Here is a 14,736-nt window from a genome sequence, read left to right as displayed (position 1 = left end):
TGCAAACACATACAATAGACGGACAATCATGAATAGAGCCTCTGTGCTTGTCAGAAAACTATTTACTCTAAGGCTCAACACATCATTTGCCATTTCCTCCCAGCTGGAAAGAATGCGTGCATGTAATGGATCTAATTACCGTCATCAGCGTCACCCGCAGTTCATTTACCTAAGTGCTAATGTATCCGAATTGCTGTCACACATTCGCCATAGCTAGTTTTTGCGTTGTGGTTCACTCCTCTGTGGGGGGGGTTGGCGGCTCATTGAGTACCATAACGAGCTGATGGGAGAGCGGGAAATGAGGAACAACTCGCGGGCCGCCGCTAGCCCCTCTCTCTCGGCCTGACCTTCACAGTTTGCGCTCGCCGGCCTCCAACAGGTTGGTGCGCCGCATCAATCAGGAGGCTAAAGGTTGTAGATGAAGTAGAGCGCCGCGGCGGCGGCACTTTGGTGGCAGGAGCCGGGTCATTGAGTATACAGGATTTCTGCCAACAAACTCAGCTGAGGCTAAAAAGGCTTGGCAGGGGCAGCAATCACTCTGAGCTGTCCACTACCTCCGCTGTACATTCTAAACACTCTCTATTTTTTCTTTCGTCAGCCTCACCAATGGTCCCAAAGGTCCAGAGTCTTTATATCATAGTGTTTTTTGTTGTAGAGTGCCCTGGTGAAGACCGCAGCCTCTAGGGGGTCAAAGGTTTTTACTAATTTCCTGCATGGCTTTCAGAAGCCTTTACACTAAGGATCAGGAGATTTTCAGCCCTGCACCTCTAAATAAACGGTGTTTTCCTGAAGCCCGTTGGCCTCTGAAGGTTTATGGAACTTGTTTTGAAGTCATAGATCAGTAGATTGGTGTTACAGAAAACAGCTCTGGTCCGCAGCACGAACTTGTCCCCTGTGGAGACTTTGCTTTATCCTTTCCAGCAAATGAAAAACCGCACCTCCCAAGCCAATGTGCCCACGCTACTGTCAATGTCTTCCCCCTGTGCGACATATGATCTCTGCCGTTCATCGTTTCAACATATGTTAAAGCAAAACCGAGGCAGCGCACCGCTGGGTTTGGTATAATTTGAACCTCGGGGAAGGAGAGGCAGTACAGATGCTATCCTGATGTCACGAACTAATGCCTCCCACGGCGTTGTCTTACGACGCTCACTGAGCCTCATTTTACAAAACTAATGTACAAAAGAATAAAAGAAGCAGATGATTGTCTGAGCTGAAACTGCAACCCAGGTCAAACCGGAGCGACTCGCCAGAAAGCTCGGTTCTTTTTGTATTCCTGTGCGCTACCCTGCAGCGCAGACCGGGACGCTGCTGGCAAATGCAATCCTAGATGACCAGCCCTATTAATCACCTCCTCCTGAGGAAGGGTTCATTAGGAAGAGATTCTGTTAATGGAGCCTGGAATGGGCCACGGTTTAAGTGCTGCAGCGTTAGGGCGAGACGGCCCTAATCTATCCACTGGGTGTCAGGTTTGACCAGGAGCAAAGGAGCCATTTCTGCCACTCCTGCAAAGTGACATTATCTATAGGTGGAGAGAACACTCACATAAATAACCCCGAAGCGGGAAAAAAAAGAGAGAAAGTCCCTCGCCCTCTACCATGCTGCAGCGCACAAATTAGATAAGCTATAGGAAGGAAAAATATTCCCAAGTAACATGACAAATTAATCTTCTTGGGTAATGCGAGTGTCTTGCTTGACAAATGGCGGCAGAACACCTGAGCTGGGACACTAATTTAACCCAAATGAACTTGTCAGAGCTTGTAGGAAGAATATCGGCTGAGATAGGATCATCTTTACACGACTTGTTTCTGGGAGGATGATGGCTCTCGGCCAGAAGACAAACGAGTTCCTGCACCACTGCAACATGGACAAAATGATAATATGTGGCCTCTGCTGCTGCATGGTGTTCTCTTGTGCCACTTGGTCCTGAAAACCATTTCAGATGACAGTTATGACTAAGTTAAAAAAAAGAAAAACCACAAAAACAAAAACACGGCATTCTTGAAATGATGGGGAGCGCAGGAAAAGATTTGATCTTTCTCTTAAGCAGGTGGGAAGATAGAAGTTGAACCTCTGACATTTTCTTTGTGGCGAACAAATAACTCTTGATAGAAGTTTACATACAGCGAATAAAAAAAACATCTATCTTTTTTTTTTCACTGTCTGAAGTTAAATCTGACCAAACATCTCCTGTTCTTGGTTAGTCAACCTTACCAAAATTATTTCTATTTGATAAAAGCCACACTCATGAAGAAGAAATGTGTCAGTCTTTTTTTCTCCCATTGCTGTGGCATTTTATTAATATTTTCAAAGTCCGACATTTACATCCAGAATGACTACTGTCTCTTTAAACTGAGATAAAGCCCAGGTCATGATGTCATAGCTTTGGAAACTTCTGATAAGATAACTATTGTGAGGCAATAGGAGGCTCACTTGTGGATGTATTTGAAGGCCTCACCTGGAACACACAGTGTCCTGGTCCGACACTGAAAAGTGTCCTGTATCAACATGGAGCGAGGAAGAAGCCATTACACCAACAGAAACATGAAAAGCCAGATTGCAGATTGCAAATGTCCAAATTGTTGGAGACATGTCCTGTGGTCTGATGAAACTAAAGGGGAACTGCTTGGACATTATGGCCGTCGTTACATTTGGAGGACAAATGGGGACGTTTGTTCCATCCTAACTGTGAAGTACGGTGGAGGCAGCATCATGTTGTGGGGCTGTTTTGTTGCAGGAGGAACTGGTGCACTTCATTAAATAGACAACATCATGAGGAAAAAATAATGTAGAAATACTGAAGCAACATCTGAAGACTTCAGCCAGGACGCTAAAGCTCATGACAACAAAGTCAATATTCTGGTGTGGCCGCCACAAGTTTGTGGCAGATATGAAAAGCAGTTCAAAAACTGTACATTTTGAAGAAATGTATGTCAACTTCTGATCTTGGAGACATTAATAAATAAATCTCTGGTGTATAGTTTCTCTCATGGTTGTGGCATTCAGCATGTAGAAGTATTTTAATTAATCCTATCAGACCTAAAACAAGAGAAGTTTGGTCTGAATTAACTTCAGACGATGAGGAAAAGTGTGTATGTTTCTTTCTTTTTGGTGTATGCAAACGTCTGGTGTCAACTGTAAATCACCCTCAAAGTATGAATGTTTTTGGATATAAGCCAGTCTGTTTGATAGACTGCAGATTTAAAGTGACGCTAAAGAAGTCAAAGGCAAATAACTTAAAAACGATTCTGTAACAACTACTTCAATGATTTACTTTGAAGAATACAAACTGTAACTTATTAATATCCAATATTGCTTTTTTAAAACAACAATACCACTTTCATTTTATTAGACGTTGTGTCTCAGATGGAACAGGTCCCAGGGGAAAACTGTAGTTTCTTTTGAGCAACACTTTGAAACAGGAATCTAGACATGTTCTACATTTCTTGATGTTTGCTTTACAAAAGCTTGGTTAAAGTTCGCTCACTTCTGTTCCTCCCCCTGAGTCTGTCTGTCTGATTGTCTGGCAAAGAGACATTTCCCAGGAGAGCCTGAAGCATTCCAAGGCAAAATATTATATATAGTTCCAGCGAGTCCTCGTCTGTCCCAGGACTGTGCAAAGCGAACTGGCTCTGATTCTACGACTTAGTGAGGCCAGTGTTTCAGGGGGAATAAAGCACCAGCTTGGCTTGGTAGGTGAATGCCAGGTGGGTATACGTTAACTCCTGGGGTTTGGAAACCTGAAAAAAGCTTCACACAAAAAACGTCTGGATTCTATATTTAATGCTGTTGGGGAAGTGGATGTATAGTCATAAATTATTTTCATCACCCTAATTAAGTGTCACATAAAGTTAAAGTAGGGTGCATTCACACCAGCCCTGTTTAGACTTAGACTGACTTTATTGTCATTTTGCATGCACAGGGTGAATACAGAACGAAATTTCGTTGCATATGGCTCAGGACAATGTTTTGAGCTTTCAATGTTGTGAGGTTACTCCAGAATAAAATAAAATACAGTATAAAATATGAATATAAATATGAATATAAAATATAAAGAGCAGGACTGACAGTAAAAAGGAAGTTATTTAGCTCTGTACATGTGCAAGGTATGAAGTGGAGACCAGATTTTAAGTGCAGTCCAGTTAAGAGTTCAGCAGTCTGATGGCAAGTGGGAAAAAGCTGTTTCAGAACCTGGTGGACCTGCACTGGATGCTGCGGAACCTCTTTCCAGAGGGCAGCAGGGAGAACAGTCCATGGTGGGGGTGTGAGGGGTCACTGATGATGTTTCGGCCTCGGGACACGCAGCGCTGGGATGAAATGTCCTGGATGGAGGGAAGCGAGGCCCCGATGATCCTCTCTGCTGTCCGCACCACTCTCCTCACGTTCTTCCAGTCGGAGGCGCTGCAGCTTCCACACCACACAGAGAGGCAGCTGGTCAGAATGCTCTCTATGGTGCTTCTGTAGAACGTCTTGAGGATGGGCGGGGGCGAGTGTGCTCTTCTCATCCTCCGCAGGAAATACAAACGTTTCTGTGCCCTCTTGACCAGAGACGTGGTGTTCACAGTCCAGGTGAGGTCGTTAGTGATGTGCACCCCCAGGAATTTGGTGCTGCTGACCACCTCCACAGCCGAGCTGTTGATGAGCAGTGGAGCGTGGCTGAGCCGGTTCTTCCTGAAGTCGACGATCATCTCCTTCGTCTTGTCAACGTTCAGGATCAGGCTGTTGTCTCTGCACCAGTCCACCAGCTGCTCCACCTCCTCTCTGTAGTCCAGGTCGTTGTCGTCTCTGATGAGGCCCACCACCGTTGTGTCGTCCGCGAACTTCACGATGTGGTTGGTGGCGAACCTGGGGACGCAGTCGTGTGTCATCAGAGTGAACAGCAGAGGGCTCAGGACGCAGCCCTGAGGGGAGCCTGTGTTGAGGGTGATGACATCGGAGGTGTGTTGTCCGATCCGGACTGACTGAGGTCTGTCGGTGAGGAAGTCTAGCAGCCAGTTGTGCAGGGGGGTGCTGAAGCCCAGGTGTTCCAGTTTTCCTGCCAGATGCTGTGGGATGATTGTGTTGAACGCTGAGCTGAAGTCCAGGAACAACATCCGCACATGAGTGTTCTTCTCCTCCAGGTGAGCCAGGCTCAGGTGTAGGGCAGAGGAGATGGCGTCCTCAGTGGAGCGTTTTCGGCGGTAGGCAAACTGGAACGGGTCGAATGTGGAGGGGAGTCTGGAGATGATGTGTTCTTTTACCAGCCTTTCAAAGCACTTCATCATGATGGGAGTCAGTGCCACAGGCCGGTAATCGTTGAGAGAGGTGACTTGAGGTTTCTTTGGCACCGGAATGATGGAGGCAGTTTTGAGACAGGCTGGCACTGTGGCTTGGTCCAGTGAGGTGTTAAAAATGTCTGTTAGGACACCAGCCAGCTGACCTGCGCATTCCCTGAACACCCGCCCAGGTATGTTGTCGGGGCCTGGGGCCTTCCGTGGTTTGACTCTTTTCAGGGTCTTCAACACATCGGCTGTGTCCAGGCAGAGTGCCTCCTCTTCCTGGTGGGGAACAGTTTTCTTTGCCGGAGTACTGTTCAGTGCCTCGAACCTCCCAAAGAAGTTATTGAGTCCATTTAGAAAGTCGGCATCAACTTCACCCACTGGGGGGGAGGATGGATTGTAATCTGTGATCGCCTTTATGCCTTGCCACATACTTCTGGTGTTGCTGGTGTCGTGGAAGAACTCCTGTATTTTTCGACTGTGGGTTCGCTTTGCTAACCTGATAGCACGGTTCAAGTTGGCTCTCGCTGTCCTCAGTGCCTCCTTGTTGCCAGACTTGAAGGCTGAGTTCCATGCTTTTAGCATTTCACGTACCTCCTTAGTCATCCAGGGTTTTTGGTTGGCCCGGGTGATAATGTTCTTATAATGTTCTTACCATAGAGAGTCTGCTTTAATCTAACTCCAGTTCGTTTCTTCTGGTTCAGTCGGAGAGGTGTGAATAAAACAGATGTGGACCAAAAAGCAAACTCTGGTTTACCTAAAAAGTAGGACTCAGGTGAGTTGAGTTGAACTCCAGTGCGGTTCGAGTACAAGCTCTCTAGACCAGCCAAAACCAACTCACTTAACGTTAGCTTTGACTGCTAGTGCTTTGTTTACTGGCTCACGTTCACTACTTGAGAACTGTTGCCTCAATGTTTGAGCATTTTTAATTAACTCTAAATATTAGACTAGCACCCAGAAACACGTAAAAGAAAATGATTAACAAAAAAGAGAATGTGCAAGGTGATCGGGAGCTTCTACTCAGGGTTTGCTTTCTGGTCAGGCTCTGCACAACACACAGAAAGGTGAGTGGCAACGTAAGCATACTAGGAATATTAATGGACTACTCGGCACAGGTGGTTTTCCAGGAACACCTTTACAACAAACTCTGTAGCACAGGAGGTGCAACTTTAGAAAACAGATTGTCCATCAACGGGGGATTGGTTCACCCACAGGACCATGTAGAGAGGGTGACTCTACACACCGGAAACTGGAAACAATGACATCACGGAGTGAGAAAACCCTGGCAGACTAACTGATCCTGTTCATACTGTGAGGCAGTAATCAGGGTCCAGGTACATGAAGTGAGGGTCAAAACCAAAATTAGAGTTTCTCACAGTGTTAACATGCAAATACAACCTGGCCAAAGGATTTGATACAGTTAATAATTCTATTCTCTCAAACAAACAAGCTGAAGTTGTTATACATAATGCCTCTTTCAGAAAGAACTCAATATCTAAAATCAGACTTTGTTGTTTCTCAACCTTTCCTTGTCACCATGGTGTGCCTCGGGGATCCAGTCAAGGACCTACTCTATTGTTTGTTTCTATAAATCAGTTATTAATATCAGCCATGGGCTCATCCATTCACCTTTATGCAGACAACACAATCTTTTACGCATTGACCCATCCCCAGAGGCAGCAGCAGCATCAGTTCAAGAGAGTTTCAGTACACTCATGCAGTCTTTGTCTTCTTGACATTTGTATTGAACACCAACAAAACCAAAGAACTAGCACCCAGAAGCAGAGGTAATTTATAATCAAAACATTACCACCTAATATGGTACAATTATTGAGCAAGTTTCTGAATCCAAATATTTGGGTATCTGGCAGGGTAGATGTCTCTCTTTCACATTAATAAGTTGCAAGCAAAAATGAAGCCGAAACTGAACTCTCCTTATTGTATGAGCTTACTATATTTAATTTCTTTCACTTCAGAAAAACATTGGAGCTGATCTATATACTGTATAAGATCACCATCACCAAACACGGTCATGTTGATGATGACCATGTTTGATTTGAACCAAAATTCTAAACTAATGCCTCTTTTCACGCACGTCACTGTAGTGTGTAGTCAAAATCTGAGGTGTGGCCACGCCCCTAAATCACACAATGACAGAGTATTGATAACTTTAGATCCCCCATGCCCTACATAGCAATGTGTGTTTGTACCTGCGTCACCTGCTGGGTTTGCAGTCATTTGCCCACTGTTCTGTTTTAAAAGTTATTCATCTGATCAGCTTAAACACTTTCACTTTACCCATAGGCTATTATAAAGGACTGGACATCCAATGCTAGTCACCTCAAAACATGATCAATACTGGCAAATAATATGGATGTGTTCCTCGTAGGGATTCACTGACACAGAAAGAAAAAAAACAAACCCTAAAAGCACTGAAGCAAGAGCTGACTGAGGCTGCACAGTACAGACAGACTCTCTGTACTTCTGAAACGCTGAAGGCTTACTTTGTCGGTGTCCTCTACTCTGTCAGTAACCTCATCAGGCTGAATAATTGTTACCTGCAGGTAAGAATGCCCTTTCCATCTTCTTTCACATTTGTCTTCACTCCGGCTGGGCATCCTATTCCAATAAGCAACATTTTATATTTATGTGGACATGTTACATTTTATAAAAAAAATAAAAAAAGGGAAAATGCAATAGCACAAAAACCTTGACAAGGTTCTGCCTGTAGTAGAAGTACAGGAAGATAATCAAATCCAGAGGACTCCAAAGCAATTCATGCTACATTCAGACATTGAAGTGTTCACCCATTCACATGGCTACACTGTAGCCACAGTTGCCCTAGTGTGTACTGACAGAAGTGAGGCTGCCGTGAACTGGCACCACTGGACCCTCTGACCAACAGCAGGCATGGAAGATGAAGCGTCTTGCCCAAGGACACAACATCTGAGTCGTGATTGGAATCAGCAACCCACTGGTTACAGGATAAACTACCTCCTTGCCATGTTAAGCTAACTCATGATCTTCTACTTTCTCTAAGCTAGCTATTTTCACCAGACAGTGAGCTATGAAATCTGGTGTCTCTCTCAGGGAGCCGACTCATCTTCAGGATGAATTCACATGTTTGGTCCGGTTTCATCAAACTCCAGTTTGTTTTCCTGTAAGGTTCAGGGTCAGGATGTCCATCAGAGGGCTAAGTAGGGAGGAGCAGGTTTTGGCACGTAAATACGGTTGATGAATCAAATACACAGATGGGAAGTATCTTAAACCCAGCTTTAATATCATCTTTCATTTTTCTTAATCCATTGTAATTGGAGTTACATGGACAAACATAAACACACAATTAATGGATTGATTTTTCTACCAGTTTCTGCTCTAAAGAGTTCATTTATAAACATGTCTTCACCGAGGCTCTAAAGGTGAACATCTATCACTATGACTGTGTACAAAACAGACCGGGGTGTTTTTGCACATTTATTGCGAGGGAATGCAATACGTTTAGGAGGTAACACAAAATAAAAAATGTCCCCTTCTGGCCTCTGTAGAAACCTACTTCTTAGTTGAATAAAAATAATTAGAAAGTAAAATTTGCCAGAAGTACAGATAATGTTGGGATGCACTGATGTCTGTCTGTCCTTCCATCCAATATCCATCCATTTAGCGTCCGTCTGTCCCACCTTTTCCTGACATACACTCAATTAACTTTCCTATCCACCTTGGGTAACCTTACCCCTTTGCTACCTTGGAGCTCATCCACTAATCTCTCTGTCTGCTTCTCTAATTTTGTTCAGACATCATCCGTGGGTGTGGGGAGGGTGAAAAGGGTCCACGGTCATATAGGGTCAACTGTCCCCAGAGACACATTCACCACCATCAGTCTCTTTCTCTCACGTCTTTAATTACAATCCGTCCCAAATTAGTCTCAGCAGAGTACCGTCACATTCTTACAAGCTGTCACTCTTCCACGCTTCTTACAGTCTAACTAATTCTTAAACTAGGGACCTGAAATTGTTGTGCCGTGTGGTTTTGCAAAGGAAACGATATGCAATTACACCATATTACATTATTTTGTGCAAGAGCCATTCTTTTTCCATTTCCATGAGAACCACTGGTTTAATCCTAGACTCAGATTTACTTACCCACATCACAGTGTCCTTTCCAGCACATCAATTGCAAGGAATTATTGGTTTTGCAGAAGTTGTCATGGAAACTCTTAACATGTTTTCCTTGCCCTTGTTGCTCCTTGCCTCAGTCCACAACAAAGAAACTCGAAAGAAGTTTGAAATCAATAGCAGCACCAGCCACAGTTGCGCTGCTTCAGGCTGCCTGTTGCAATGGTTGAAAATCACCAGCAGATTCATCACTGCAGTTAAAAAAAACAACAAAGAATAATGGGAATGAAGGGAATGAAGGGAATGAAGGGAATGAAGGGCGCGCCGATCAGACCAACGTGGAAGAAAATGGGGAGCAAAAAGAGAGCAGTGTGAGGCAGTGGTTGTTTTCTGCGGATGCTAACGGGGGGTTAGCGTTTTACTGAGGGTGTTACGAAGGACCATTTCTTCCAGTTCTCAACACACACAGAAGCAAAAACAGACCAGAACTCAGACACATAGAGTCAGTTTAGGGCTGGACGATATAAGCAATAGAGTCAGTCAATATCAATAATTATTGATTAGTTTTTTGTTTTGAAACATCTGGAAAAAATATATTAAACATTTATCCAGACATATTGTTTGAAATATCAGGATTCCAAACTGGTGAAGTGATCTTTCTGGTTTTCCCACAGTTTCCTCCTGAGCTGCTGATTCCATCTGGGTTGTAGAAAACAAACTTTTATTAGCATTACTCGCTCTTTTCAACTGTTTCTGGGAAAGTTCATTTCCTGAAACCAGATGGGATTTTTGTTTTACTCAATATATGATTATTGATTGCTTTTTAAAACTTATTTGTGTTTACTGAGTAAAGTATCATAGAAACCACATATTAAAGAATATTAACACAGATTACAAAAAAAGAAAATAATAATTTGACTTCTTGGGGGTGTTATGCCTTCTTCACACTGTAAAACAAAACATTCTGTAAAATAAAAGATTTCAAGTGAACATAATTTATATAACATGACTTTTTGTTTGTACTCATCTTTAAAAAGATTACTGACAGATTAAGGGAGCAAATGACAATCACAGTTTTCTATATTTTCAGTAAAAGTTTGAGTAGGAAACAGAAAACAGAAGTTTCATCCAAAACATTTTCTATTTATAGAAGTAGTATCAAGTGAGAAAAAAGCCTTCAGAAAGCTTTAGAAACAATTAAGCTTTGTGTGTTTAAATGCTTACAAGATACCAATTTAACTTTAATTATGCTCACTAAAATTGCACAAGTTAATGTTGCTAAATCAGTTAATTTATTGAAAACTAAAAGGTTTGGAGGCAACAAGTTTGCATATATTTTTTAAGTAAGGAGAACTAATTAGGTGTCACAGTAGAGGTAGGTTCTGTGAACTATTATGTCATTACAAGTTAGTCGAGTTATGGAAACTTAAGATGTAGAGCTTGCAAGTACTAACATTTTTTATTCCGAAAACTTGATTCTTTTGAGGCAACGAGTCTACATAAATCTTTTAAGTGATGTCCACTACTTGCGTTTTAAAGTGCAGGCGGAGCTATAGCGCCCCCTACCGCCACCCTGGTCAGGCATGCAGAGGACAAACACTGCATCAGTTTTGCTCCTGAGCTGTTTGTGAGTCACTGAGGAGGACGAATCCTCTGCACCTCTATTTAACGGTTAACACTCTTAATGGCCGCCTCCATTGGATCTCACATTTCTGCTTCATTTTCTCAAACTTTATCAAGAGAGCACTTGCAATCTCAGCCAAAAGCCCATGACTGTATCCCATTGTGTTCAAGTTATCTACAATGCACGCTTTGAACTCTTGATTGGATCTTCAGGGACTCTCAGTGTTTTTCACTCCAGGTGTTCAATCACAAGTCTGATTGGTGATGTTAGCCCCGGTGACATTACGAGGATAGACGCTACGCTGTGATGTGTGGGTGGCCTGACGCTGCCCTCTGCACAAAGTAAAGTTTCAAGAAGCTGCCCAGAGGACTTTAAAGAGGCAGGCTTGCGCTCTGTGATAGCTCCGTTAAACACATTAATGGCTCCCACACACTCTCTGACAACAGCACACTATCACCAATTTGTTCCTCTGGGTCCTTTAGTGGGAATATGCCCATGCATGCCGGACGTATGAGCAGCCAAGGAGAATATTTTCCATCCAAAATGGCAAATGTAAAAAAAAAATAAAATAGAGGAGTCAGATCACTTCTGATACCGATGTTTTCCTTCTTAGGCTCTGTAGGTGGCTGAAGCCTATTTCAGATCCCAGTAGGAGGGAAGGAGTAGGTACATTTTCTACACCACTAAATGTGTCCGAGGCTCTTCGAGGCACAGAAACAGAGGCACATAATCTGTCGGGGGTGTACCCTAAAATTAATAGGCCATTTTTTTGGTTAAATTAATTGATTTGTGATCAACATCCTACAGATTTCTACTTGGCAAATTGGTTTGCTTTCCATACACAACATCTGAGCTCTACCATGCATCCTCTCAGTCCACTTACCAAAATATCTCAAAAATACATGCATGAGGAAATTAAAGCAGCATTCCAGGTATGTTTTTGACAAGGGAACAACGCTGTAATGTAATATGAAGCTCAAACAGTCAATTTGACATAAAGTGTAGCCTGGGGGCCTCCATCCCTAATTTAAGAACCAGAAAAATTCAAAACGTCTGATGATCCCAAAATTTGGAAATTGTCTGTTTTTATTCTCTTCTTTATGTTTTGGATCTTTAGGGATTATAGATTTCATTTAAAAAATCATTATTGAGCAGGTAAAACCAAAATATAAAAATAATTAAAAATTAAGCTTAGTTTTGCATTTAAAATTAAATAAACATTTGGCCTGGTCAGAAGTTTAAATTTGCTGTTTTTGACCCTAAAGGGGGAAAATAAAAAGGACATCACTGGTGCAAGTTGTGTCTTGAAACATTAATAATAATTCTGTCTTATGCTGGACACTTTGTCGTGTTGCCCTCAGAAATGATGCCTTATGAAAGTATTCGCACCCTCTGAATATTTATCATTGTTTTTTTTCTCAAAATACTTTTATTAGAGCAAATCAAACAGATTGAGCACCTACTGACACACTTAATATAATACTATTATTGCTTTTAATTAGGAAGTGGAACCACATGGTTGGGACATATTGTATCAAATAACACATTAGTAAATTGCACCCTCTGATAGCTTCAGGTAATTTGTTACTGTATTTATGGATTATCAAACCAAGAAACTTCTCACTCCTAAAAAAGGAAAGAAAAATTGCATGTGTGACCCAGAAAAACAAAGCCTGATCTCAGCTATGCTAATTCTCCCAAGGCTTCGAACGCTACGTTTAGATTCTGACAACGCTCGACTATGTGGAGGCAATCTGTAGTCTTTAAACCTTCCAAGTTACTGTTTTTTTTTGTTGTTTTTTTTACTTTGGCACACTGGTCCCATGATACCAATTAATGTTAATCTGAACACAGCCCAAAGAAACGTTTCCAAAATCTAGTGAATCGACCCAAAACCGTGGCTGTTTCTGAGGACCCTGGGGAGGCTTGGCATAGTGTACGTTTCTAACAAAGTTCTGCTAAAGCCGTGTACTATTTTCAGCAAAACTGAATTTGAAGTCAATCTGATGAGAAGCCGAAAACAGAATGTCTCAATAAATATTCAATTTCTTATTGCTTACAGCACCTTGGAGATTTAGAGGGAGAGGGAAAAAAAGAGCTTTTAGATCTTTTTCAAACTATAACAAGTCATTCACAATCACAGAGAGGAAATTAACTGCCTCACCATCTGGATAAAGGCTTGAAGGATCGCCTGCTATGGATAATCCATCTTGGAGGTAGCATCATTTTAAACTTATTCCAATTAATCTTGCTACAATAATGAGATTTCAACAGTATGTGTTCTTTATTACCCCAGCTTGGCTGGTTGTGTTATGAATTGGCCTTTAAAATTTGGTCTTTCTGCAGAGGAAGAAACAGCTTCCACAGATTTAACTTTTAACATCAGGTTCAGTGCAGTAAATTAATAAGATTTGGAGCCGTGTCATGCACCATACTCACTCATCTCTACTATGAAATGGAAAACACAGTGGGTCTCTTTATACATAGCAAACTGCCAGAACCAGTTTGCTATGTTAACTTTATTAACAAGGAAAGGAGAGTGAAAAAGGTGATAAGTCACCTCAGCTTCTTACTTTTCTTTTGTACAATATCTGCAAGTAAAATGGTTGCGTTAGTAGCAGAAGTAGCAATAGCTTAAAAATGATAATGTGTTGCTCCCCTAAAGCTGAGTTATAGTCACACTTTTGAAAGTTTGCATCAGAGACACACAAGCCATGTCAGGTATGTAGCTTTCATACCTGACACATACAGTACCTTGGTGCAGTATTTTCCCAAAACTCCAAACTTAGATCCATGGCTTGGAACTTAAGATGAAAATTTGTGCTTTTGTCTCCACACGACTGTTTACTGTAATGGACTAACTGTGTCTTCCTCGTCTTCTTTCAGTCCAAAACTCAGCTGTGCGATTACAGAGTTGTTCAAACGGAAGAACTCATAGGACCTCTGCTAAAGATGCTGCAGTGGCCACTCAGTCAGACGTTTTATTTTAAAACTTTGGTCCTAACCTTTGGAGCTTTACGTTGTCAGGCTCCTTCTTATATCTCTGATTTAGATAGACTTCCCCCCGCAGTTTCAGGTTGTCAAATTAAAACCTGTTAGTGGTCTCCCGCTTCAGAACTCCAGATCGATCTTTCCAAGCTGTTGCACCCAGAATGCAGAACGCTTTGCCCTCTTTCCTACCAAACCTGGACTCTGTGGATGACACAATTTTATTTCAGGAAGCTTTCAGTTAGACTTGAGCTTTTATGATATACATCTGTGATTGCTATTTGATACATTTGGTATTGTATGTTATATTATTGTGAAGCACTTTGTGACCTCCCGTATGTGAAAATGTGCTATATGTATAAAACGTTTTCAGCAAAAGGAAGGTTAAGTGAATATGTTGGTAAACTGTTAGGAACAATGAAGGTAAACATATGTATGTTTAAAGAAATACTTGCTGCTAGGCAACACTGTTATCAACTGCACCTCTGTGCAGCCAGACTGCAGAATTATTACTGTTAACCAAGGTGACTGCTAATAAAGATGCTACAGCTTAAAATGAGATCTCAGTTACTGTCTTTTCTTAAAAATATAAGCAAAAACTACTTTTCAGTGATAGCTGTCTCTTAAAATCATCATCATAGCATCTCCACTCCCATTTTAATTCCTGACTGGCCATGGCAGAAAGTCAAAAAGTTATTTTGAACGCTGTTCTGTCATGTGAAAAAAAATAGGGGAACCAATTAACCATTCAGTT

Source organism: Xiphophorus couchianus, chromosome 13 (assembly GCF_001444195.1).
Source record: "Xiphophorus couchianus chromosome 13, X_couchianus-1.0, whole genome shotgun sequence".
NCBI lineage: Eukaryota > Metazoa > Chordata > Actinopteri > Cyprinodontiformes > Poeciliidae > Xiphophorus > Xiphophorus couchianus.
This window is presented reverse-complemented; position numbering follows the sequence as displayed.